The sequence below is a fragment of the Erythrolamprus reginae genome, chromosome 11 (genome assembly GCF_031021105.1).
Source record: "Erythrolamprus reginae isolate rEryReg1 chromosome 11, rEryReg1.hap1, whole genome shotgun sequence".
NCBI lineage: Eukaryota > Metazoa > Chordata > Lepidosauria > Squamata > Dipsadidae > Erythrolamprus > Erythrolamprus reginae.
In genome coordinates, this window is record NC_091960.1 from 38,626,387 (window position 1) to 38,636,886 (window position 10,500).

Below are 10,500 nucleotides of genomic sequence, written 5' to 3' on the forward strand. Positions count from 1 at the left end.
GCAATACGTGACCACCGGAGGGCAGTTTTCTATCATTAACAATGCTGAATCAGGCATAGCAGGGTTAATGTGATGGCGGGACCTTCTCTGTGGCGGCCCCGGCCCTCTTGAACCAACTCCCCCAGAGATTAGAATTGCCCCCACCCTCCTTGCCTTTCAGGATTGCTCCCCCATTCCTTTGTTGTATCAAACCGCATCATGGCTTGTTGATATTAATAAGGCATTAATAATAAAGATATCGGATAATAAAATTAAAATCCAATAGATTTCTTTTTGCGTCCGCAATACGTGACCACAGGAGGGCAGTTTTCTATCATTAACAATGCTGAATCAGGCATAGCAGGGTGAATGTGATGGCGGGATCTTCTCTGTGGCGGCCCTGGCCCTCTGGAACAAACCCCCCCAGAGATTAGAATTGCCCACACCTTCCTTGCCTTTCAGGATTGCTCCCCCATTCCTTTGATGTATCAAACCGCATCATGGCTTGTTGATATTAATAAGGCATTAATAATAAAGATATCGGATAATAAAATTAAAATCCAATTTAAAAAGTAGATTTCTTTTTGTGTCCGTAATACGTGACCACAAGAGGGCAGTTTTCTATCATTAACAATGCTGAATCAGGCATAGCAGGGTGAATGTGATGGCGGGATCTTCTCTGTGGCGGCCCTGGCCCTCTGGAACAAACCCCCCCAGAGATTAGAATTGCCCACACCTTCCTTGCCTTTCAGGATTGCTCCCCCATTCCTTTGATGTATCAAACCGCATCATGGCTTGTTGATATTAATAAGGCATTAATAATAAAGATATCAGATAATAAAATTAAAATCCAATTTAAAAAGTAGATTTCTTTTTGTGTCCGCAATACGTGACCACAGGAGGGCAGTTTTCTATCATTAACAATGCTGAATCAGGCATAGCAGGGTGAATGTGATGGCGGGACCTTCTCTGTGGTGGCCCCGGCCCTCTGGAACCAACTCCTCCCAGAGATTAGAATTGCCCCCACCCTCCTTGCCTTTCGAGATTGCTCCCCTATTCCTTTGATGTAGCGAACCGCATCATTGCTTGTTAATATTAATAAGGCATTAATAATAAAGATATCGGATAATAAAATTAAAATCCAATAGATTCCTTTTTGCGTCCGCAATACCGGACGAGACCACCGGATGGCATTTTTCGATCATTAACAATGCTGAATCAGGCATAGCAGGGTTAATGTGAAGGCGGGACCTTCTCTGTGGCGGCCCCGGCCCTCTGGAACCAACTCCCCCCAGAGATTAGATTTGCCCCCACCCTCCTTGCCTTTCAGGATTGTTTCCCCATTCCTTTGATGTACCAAACCGCATCATGGCTTGTTGATATTAATAAGGCATTAATAATAAAGATATAGGATAATAAAATTAAAATCCAATAGATTTCTTTTTGCGTCCGCAATACGTGACCACAGGAGGGCAGTTTTCTATCATTAACAATGCTGAATCAGGCATAGCAGGGTGAATGTGATGGCGGGACCTTCTCTGTGGCGGCCCCGGCCCTCTGGAACAAACTCCCCCCAGAGGTTAGAATTGCCCCCACCCTCCTTGCCTTTCAGGATTGCTCCCCCATTCCTTTGATGTATCAAACCGCATCATGGCTTGTTGATATTAATAAGGCATTAATAATAAAGATATCAGATAAAAAAATTAAAATCCAATATATTTCTTTTTGCGTACGCAATACCGGACGTGACCACCGGAGGGCAGTTTTGTATCATTAACAATGCTGAATCAGGTATAGCAAGGTTAAAGTGATGGCGGGACCTTCTCTGTGGCGGCACCGGCCCTCTGGAACCAACTCCCCCCAGAGATTAGAATTGCCCCCACCCTCCTTGCCTTTCAGGATTGTTTCCCCATTCCTTTGATGTACCAAACCGCATCATGGCTTGTTGATATTAATAAGGCATTAATAATAAAGATATCTGATTATAAAATTAAAATCCAATAGATTTCTTTTTGCGTCCGCAATACGTGACCACAGGAGGGCAGTTTTCTATCATTAACAATGCTGAATCAGGCATAGCAGGGTGAATGTGATGGCGGGACCTTCTCTGTGGTGGCCCCGGCCCTCTGGAACCAACTCCCCCCAGAGATTAGAATTGCCCCCACCCTCCTTGCCTTTCGAGATTGCTCCCCTATTCCTTTGATGTAGCGAACCGCATCATTGCTTGTTAATATTAATAAGGCATTAATAATAAAGATATCGGATAATAAAATTAAAATCCAAGATTCCTTTTTGCGTCCGCAATACCGGACGAGACCACCGGAGGGCATTTTTCTATCATTAACAATGCTGAATCAGGCATAGGAGGGTTAATGTGATGGCGGGACCTTCTCTGTGGCGGCCCCGGCCCTCTGGAACCAACTCCCCCCAGAGATTAGATTTACCCCACCCTCCTTGCCTTTCAGGATTGCTCCCCCATTCCTTTGATGTATCAAACCGCATCATGGCTTGTTGATATTAATAAGGCATTAATAATAAAGATATCAGATAAAAAAATTAAAATCCAATAGATTTCTTTTTGCGTACGCAATACCGGACGTGACCACCAGAGGGCAGTTTTCTATCATTAACAATGCTGAATCAGGTATAGCAAGGTTAATGTGATGGCGGGACCTTCTCTGTGGCGGCACCGGCCCTCTGGAACCAACTCCCCCCAGAGATTAGAATTGCCCCCATCCTCCTTGCCTTTCAGGATTGTTTCCCCATTCCTTTGATGTACCAAACCGCATCATGGCTTGTTGATATTAATAAGGCATTAATAATAAAGATATCGGATAATAAAATTAAAATCCAATTTAAAAAGTAGATTTCTTTTTGTGTCCGCAATACGTGACCACAGCAGGGCATTTTTCTATCATTAACAATGCTGAATCAGGCATAGCAGGATTAATGTGATGGCGGGACCTTCTCTGTGGCGGCCCCGGCCCTCTGGAACCAACTCCCCCCAGAAATTAGGATTTCCCCACCCTCCTTGCCTTTCAGGATTGTTTCCCCATTCCTTTGATGTACCAAACCGCATCATGGCTTGTTGATATTAATAAGGCATTAATAATAAAGATATCGGATAATAAAATTAAAATCCAATTTAAAAAGTAGATTTCTTTTTGTGTCCGCAATACGTGACCACAGGAGGGCAGTTTTCTATCATTAACAATGCTGAATCAGGTATAGCAGGGTTAATGTGATGGCGGGACCTTCTCTGTGGCGGCCCCGGCTCTCTGGAACCAACTCCCCCCAGAGATTACATTTGCCCCCACCCTCCTTGTCTTTCGGGATTGCTCCCCTATTCCTTTGATGTCGCGAATCGCATCATTGCTTGTTAATATTAATAAGGCATTAATAATAAAGATATCGGATAATAAAATTAAAATCCAATAGATTCCTTTTTGCGTCCGCCATACCGGACGAGACCACCGGAGGGCATTTTTCTATCATTAACAATGCTGAATCAGGTATAGCAGGGTTAATGTGATGGCGGGACCTTCTCTGTGGCGGCCCCGGCTCTCTGGAACCAACTCCCCCCAGAGATTAGATTTGCCCCCACCCTCCTTGCCTTTCGGGATTGCTCCCCTATTCCTTTGATGTCGCGAATCGCATCATTGCTTGTTAATATTAATAAGGCATTAATAATAAAGATATCGGACAATAAAATTAAAATCCAATAGATTCCTTTTTGCGTCCGCCATACCGGACGAGACCACCGGAGGGCATTTTTCTATCATTAACAATGCTGAATCAGGCATAGCAGGGTTAATGTGATGGCGGGACCTTCTCTGTGGTGGCCCCGGCCCTCTGGAACCAAATCCCCCCAGAGATTAGAATTGCCCCCACCCTCCTTGCCTTTTGGGATTGCTCCCTACCGTACGTGACCACCGGAGGGCAGTGTTCTATCATTAACAATGCTGAATTAGGTATAGCAGGGTTAATGTGATGGCGGGACCTTCTCTGTGGCGGCCCCGGCCCTCTGGAACCAACTCCCCACAGAGATTAGAATTGCCCCCACCCTCCTTGCCTTTCAGGATTGCTCCCCCATTCCTTTGATGTAGCGAACTGCATCATGGCTTGTTAATATTAATAAGGCATTAATAATAAAGATATAGGATAATAAAATTAAAATCCAATTTAAAAAGTTGATTTCTTTTTGTGTCCGCAATACGTGACCACAGGAGGGCAGTTTTCTATCATTAACAATGCTGAATCAGGCATAGCAGGGTGAATGTGATGGCGGGACCTTCTATGTGGCGGCCCCGGCGCTCTGGAACCAACTCCCCCCAGAGATTAGAATTGCCCCCACCCTCCTCGCCTTTCAGGACTGCTCCCCCATTCCTTTGATGTATCAAACCGCATCATGGCTTGTTGATATTAATAAGGCATTAATAATAAAGATATCGGATAATAAAATTAAAATCCAATAGATTTCTTTTTGCGTCCGCAATACGTGACCACAGGAGGGCAGTTTTCTATCATTAACAATGCTGAATCAGGCATAGCAGGGTGAATGTGATGGCGGGATCTTCTCTGTGGCGGCCCTGGCCCTCTGGAACAAACCCCCCCAGAGATTAGAATTGCCCACACCTTCCTTGCCTTTCAGGATTGCTCCCCCATTCCTTTGATGTATCAAACCGCATCATGGCTTGTTGATATTAATAAGGCATTAATAATAAAGATATCGGATAATAAAATTAAAATCCAATTTAAAAAGTAGATTTCTTTTTGTGTCCGTAATACGTGACCACAAGAGGGCAGTTTTCTATCATTAACAATGCTGAATCAGGCATAGCAGGGTGAATGTGATGGCGGGATCTTCTCTGTGGCGGCCCTGGCCCTCTGGAACAAACCCCCCCAGAGATTAGAATTGCCCACACCTTCCTTGCCTTTCAGGATTGCTCCCCCATTCCTTTGATGTATCAAACCGCATCATGGCTTGTTGATATTAATAAGGCATTAATAATAAAGATATCAGATAATAAAATTAAAATCCAATTTAAAAAGTAGATTTCTTTTTGTGTCCGCAATACGTGACCACAGGAGGGCAGTTTTCTATCATTAACAATGCTGAATCAGGCATAGCAGGGTGAATGTGATGGCGGGACCTTCTCTGTGGTGGCCCCGGCCCTCTGGAACCAACTCCTCCCAGAGATTAGAATTGCCCCCACCCTCCTTGCCTTTCGAGATTGCTCCCCTATTCCTTTGATGTAGCGAACCGCATCATTGCTTGTTAATATTAATAAGGCATTAATAATAAAGATATCGGATAATAAAATTAAAATCCAATAGATTCCTTTTTGCGTCCGCAATACCGGACGAGACCACCGGATGGCATTTTTCGATCATTAACAATGCTGAATCAGGCATAGCAGGGTTAATGTGAAGGCGGGACCTTCTCTGTGGCGGCCCCGGCCCTCTGGAACCAACTCCCCCCAGAGATTAGATTTGCCCCCACCCTCCTTGCCTTTCAGGATTGTTTCCCCATTCCTTTGATGTACCAAACCGCATCATGGCTTGTTGATATTAATAAGGCATTAATAATAAAGATATAGGATAATAAAATTAAAATCCAATAGATTTCTTTTTGCGTCCGCAATACGTGACCACAGGAGGGCAGTTTTCTATCATTAACAATGCTGAATCAGGCATAGCAGGGTGAATGTGATGGCGGGACCTTCTCTGTGGCGGCCCCGGCCCTCTGGAACAAACTCCCCCCAGAGGTTAGAATTGCCCCCACCCTCCTTGCCTTTCAGGATTGCTCCCCCATTCCTTTGATGTATCAAACCGCATCATGGCTTGTTGATATTAATAAGGCATTAATAATAAAGATATCAGATAAAAAAATTAAAATCCAATATATTTCTTTTTGCGTACGCAATACCGGACGTGACCACCGGAGGGCAGTTTTGTATCATTAACAATGCTGAATCAGGTATAGCAAGGTTAAAGTGATGGCGGGACCTTCTCTGTGGCGGCACCGGCCCTCTGGAACCAACTCCCCCCAGAGATTAGAATTGCCCCCACCCTCCTTGCCGTTCAGGATTGTTTCCCCATTCCTTTGATGTACCAAACCGCATCATGGCTTGTTGATATTAATAAGGCATTAATAATAAAGATATCTGATTATAAAATTAAAATCCAATAGATTTCTTTTTGCGTCCGCAATACGTGACCACAGGAGGGCAGTTTTCTATCATTAACAATGCTGAATCAGGCATAGCAGGGTGAATGTGATGGCGGGACCTTCTCTGTGGTGGCCCCGGCCCTCTGGAACCAACTCCCCCCAGAGATTAGAATTGCCCCCACCCTCCTTGCCTTTCGAGATTGCTCCCCTATTCCTTTGATGTAGCGAACCGCATCATTGCTTGTTAATATTAATAAGGCATTAATAATAAAGATATCGGATAATAAAATTAAAATCCAAGATTCCTTTTTGCGTCCGCAATACCGGACGAGACCACCGGAGGGCATTTTTCTATCATTAACAATGCTGAATCAGGCATAGGAGGGTTAATGTGATGGCGGGACCTTCTCTGTGGCGGCCCCGGCCCTCTGGAACCAACTCCCCCCAGAGATTAGATTTACCCCACCCTCCTTGCCTTTCAGGATTGCTCCCCCATTCCTTTGATGTATCAAACCGCATCATGGGTTGTTGATATTAATAAGGCATTAATAATAAAGATATCAGATAAAAAAATTAAAATCCAATAGATTTCTTTTTGCGTACGCAATACCGGACGTGACCACCAGAGGGCAGTTTTCTATCATTAACAATGCTGAATCAGGTATAGCAAGGTTAATGTGATGGCGGGACCTTCTCTGTGGCGGCACCGGCCCTCTGGAACCAACTCCCCCCAGAGATTAGAATTGCCCCCATCCTCCTTGCCTTTCAGGATTGTTTCCCCATTCCTTTGATGTACCAAACCGCATCATGGCTTGTTGATATTAATAAGGCATTAATAATAAAGATATCGGATAATAAAATTAAAATCCAATTTAAAAAGTAGATTTCTTTTTGTGTCCGCAATACGTGACCACAGCAGGGCATTTTTCTATCATTAACAATGCTGAATCAGGCATAGCAGGATTAATGTGATGGCGGGACCTTCTCTGTGGCGGCCCCGGCCCTCTGGAACCAACTCCCCCCAGAAATTAGGATTTCCCCACCCTCCTTGCCTTTCAGGATTGTTTCCCCATTCCTTTGATGTACCAAACCGCATCATGGCTTGTTGATATTAATAAGGCATTAATAATAAAGATATCGGATAATAAAATTAAAATCCAATTTAAAAAGTAGATTTCTTTTTGTGTCCGCAATACGTGACCACAGGAGGGCAGTTTTCTATCATTAACAATGCTGAATCAGGTATAGCAGGGTTAATGTGATGGCGGGACCTTCTCTGTGGCGGCCCCGGCTCTCTGGAACCAACTCCCCCCAGAGATTACATTTGCCCCCACCCTCCTTGCCTTTCGGGATTGCTCCCCTATTCCTTTGATGTCGCGAATCGCATCATTGCTTGTTAATATTAATAAGGCATTAATAATAAAGATATCGGATAATAAAATTAAAATCCAATAGATTCCTTTTTGCGTCCGCCATACCGGACGAGACCACCGGAGGGCATTTTTCTATCATTAACAATGCTGAATCAGGTATAGCAGGGTTAATGTGATGGCGGGACCTTCTCTGTGGCGGCCCCGGCTCTCTGGAACCAACTCCCCCCAGAGATTAGATTTGCCCCCACCCTCCTTGCCTTTCGGGATTGCTCCCCTATTCCTTTGATGTCGCGAATCGCATCATTGCTTGTTAATATTAATAAGGCATTAATAATAAAGATATCGGACAATAAAATTAAAATCCAATAGATTCCTTTTTGCGTCCGCCATACCGGACGAGACCACCGGAGGGCATTTTTCTATCATTAACAATGCTGAATCAGGCATAGCAGGGTTAATGTGATGGCGGGACCTTCTCTGTGGTGGCCCCGGCCCTCTGGAACCAAATCCCCCCAGAGATTAGAATTGCCCCCACCCTCCTTGCCTTTTGGGATTGCTCCCTACCGTACGTGACCACCGGAGGGCAGTGTTCTATCATTAACAATGCTGAATTAGGTATAGCAGGGTTAATGTGATGGCGGGACCTTCTCTGTGGCGGCCCCGGCCCTCTGGAACCAACTCCCCACAGAGATTAGAATTGCCCCCACCCTCCTTGCCTTTCAGGATTGCTCCCCCATTCCTTTGATGTAGCGAACTGCATCATGGCTTGTTAATATTAATAAGGCATTAATAATAAAGATATGGGATAATAAAATTAAAATCCAATTTAAAAAGTTGATTTCTTTTTGTGTCCGCAATACGTGACCACAGGAGGGCAGTTTTCTATCATTAACAATGCTGAATCAGGCATAGCAGGGTGAATGTGATGGCGGGACCTTCTATGTGGCGGCCCCGGCGCTCTGGAACCAACTCCCCCCAGAGATTAGAATTGCCCCCACCCTCCTCGCCTTTCAGGACTGCTCCCCCATTCCTTTGATGTAGCAAACCCGCATCATCGCTTGTTAATATTAATAAGGCGTTAATAAGAAAGATATGGTATACTGTAATAAAATTAAAATCCAATAGATTTCTTTTTGCCTCCGCAAAATACCGGACGTGACCACCGGAGGGCAGGTTTCTATCATTAGCAATGCCGAATCAGGCGTAGCGGGGTTAATGTGGAACCAACTCCCCCCAGAGATTAGAATTGCCCCCACCCTCCTTGCCTTTCACGATTGCTCCCCCATTTGTTTGATGTAGCAAACCCGCATCCCCCCCAGAGATTAGAACTGCCCCCACCCTCCTTGCCTTTCGTGATTGCTCCCTACCGGATGTGACCACCAGAGGGCAGTTTTCTATCATTAACAATGCTGAATCAGGCATAGCAGGGTTAATGTGATGGCGTGACCTTCTGTGTTGCGGCCCCGGCCCTCTGGAACCAACTCACCCCAGAGATTAGAATTGCCCCCACCCTCCTTGCTTTTCATAAGCTACTCAAAACCCACCTCTGTCGCCAGGCACGGGGCAATTAAGATTCCTTTTCCCCCTAGGCCTTTGCAATTTTATGCATGGTATGTTTGTATGTATGTATGTTTGGTTGTTTATATTAAGTGGTTTTTAATTCGTTCTTAGTATTGGATTATAATTGTACACTGTTTTATGACTGCTGTTAGCCGCTCCGAGTGTTTATAGTGGGGCAGCATATAAATCCAATAAGTAAACGATTAAATAAACAAATGATTAAATAAATAAATAAAGTTATTTCAATTTATATAAAAATAGAAACATAGAAGACTGACGGCAGAAAAAGACCTCATGGTCCATCTAGTCTGCCCTTATACTATTTCCTGTATTTTATCTTACAATGGATATATGTTTATTCCAGGCATGTTTAAATTCGGTTATTGTGGATTTACCAACCACGTCTGCTGGAAGTTTGTTCCAAGGATCTACTCCTCTTTCAGTAAAATAATATTTTCTCAAGTTGCCTTTGATCTTTCCCCCAACTAACTTCAGATTGTGTCCCCTTGTCCTTGTGTTCACTTTCCTGTTAAAAACACTTCCCTCCTGAACCCTATTTAACCCTTTAACATATTTAAATGATTCGATTATGTCCCCCCTTTTCCTTCTGTCTTCCAGACTATACAGATTGAGTTAGAAACATAGAAACATAGAAGACTGACGGCAGGAAAAGACCTCATGGTCCATCTAGTCTGCAGAGAACAGAAAGGAGACGGCTTTCAGGAACGGCTTTTGGCTGAAAGCTCAGCGAAGCTAAAAGATCCATCTCACTTTGTAAACCGTTATTATTATTTCTTTGCAATAAATACGCTTTGTTTTTAGTCAATGCAAGTTTCTTTTATTTATTTCGAAGAGCTCTTTGTATTTTTCCAAGGAGAAGTTCCTGAGGATTGGAGAATGGTCAGTGTTGTGCCTATTCACAAGAAGGGCAGTAGAGAAGAAGCTGGTAACTACAGGCCAGTTGTAGTTAAAATGATGGAGACTGGTGTTGAGGTCTGGGGGAACCCAGACAGAACACATCCTAAGATAAAATACAGAAAATAGTATAAGGGCAGACTAGATGGACCATGAGGTCTTTTTCTGCCGTCAGACTTGTATGTTTCTATGTTACTATGAGAAGCCCCCGGGAAAAGTAAAGGTCCAGGTTTTCTCTCCAAAATTCGGGGAACAGGTCTCCGGCATAGTTACGCATAAGTAATAGAGGCAGAATTCCCTGTTTGCATCTTTGGGGAAAGGTTAGTGTTTTTTGTATTTATTTATAGATGCAGGAACGCGTGGATCGATCGTATTTATACGCCGCTCATTCCAAAGCGGATTCAGAGAGGCTAACGTGGTATAAATAGAACAGTATTAAATGAAAATGACATGATTGATTGGTTGATCGATTGATTGATTGCATTTGTATGCCGCCCCTGT

General features: G+C 44.0%; 1 long non-coding RNA gene across 1 annotated transcript in view; it reads left to right on the plus strand.

The window, feature by feature from the left end:
* LOC139173845 (uncharacterized) overlaps positions 1-9,910 on the plus strand; it is a 28,045-nt gene extending 18,135 nt beyond the window's left edge. The window contains exon 3 of the long non-coding RNA XR_011560246.1: positions 9,703-9,910. This is a non-coding gene — a long non-coding RNA (uncharacterized lncRNA). The remainder of the gene's footprint in view (positions 1-9,702) is intronic.
* Positions 9,911-10,500: the final 590 nt, after the last annotated feature.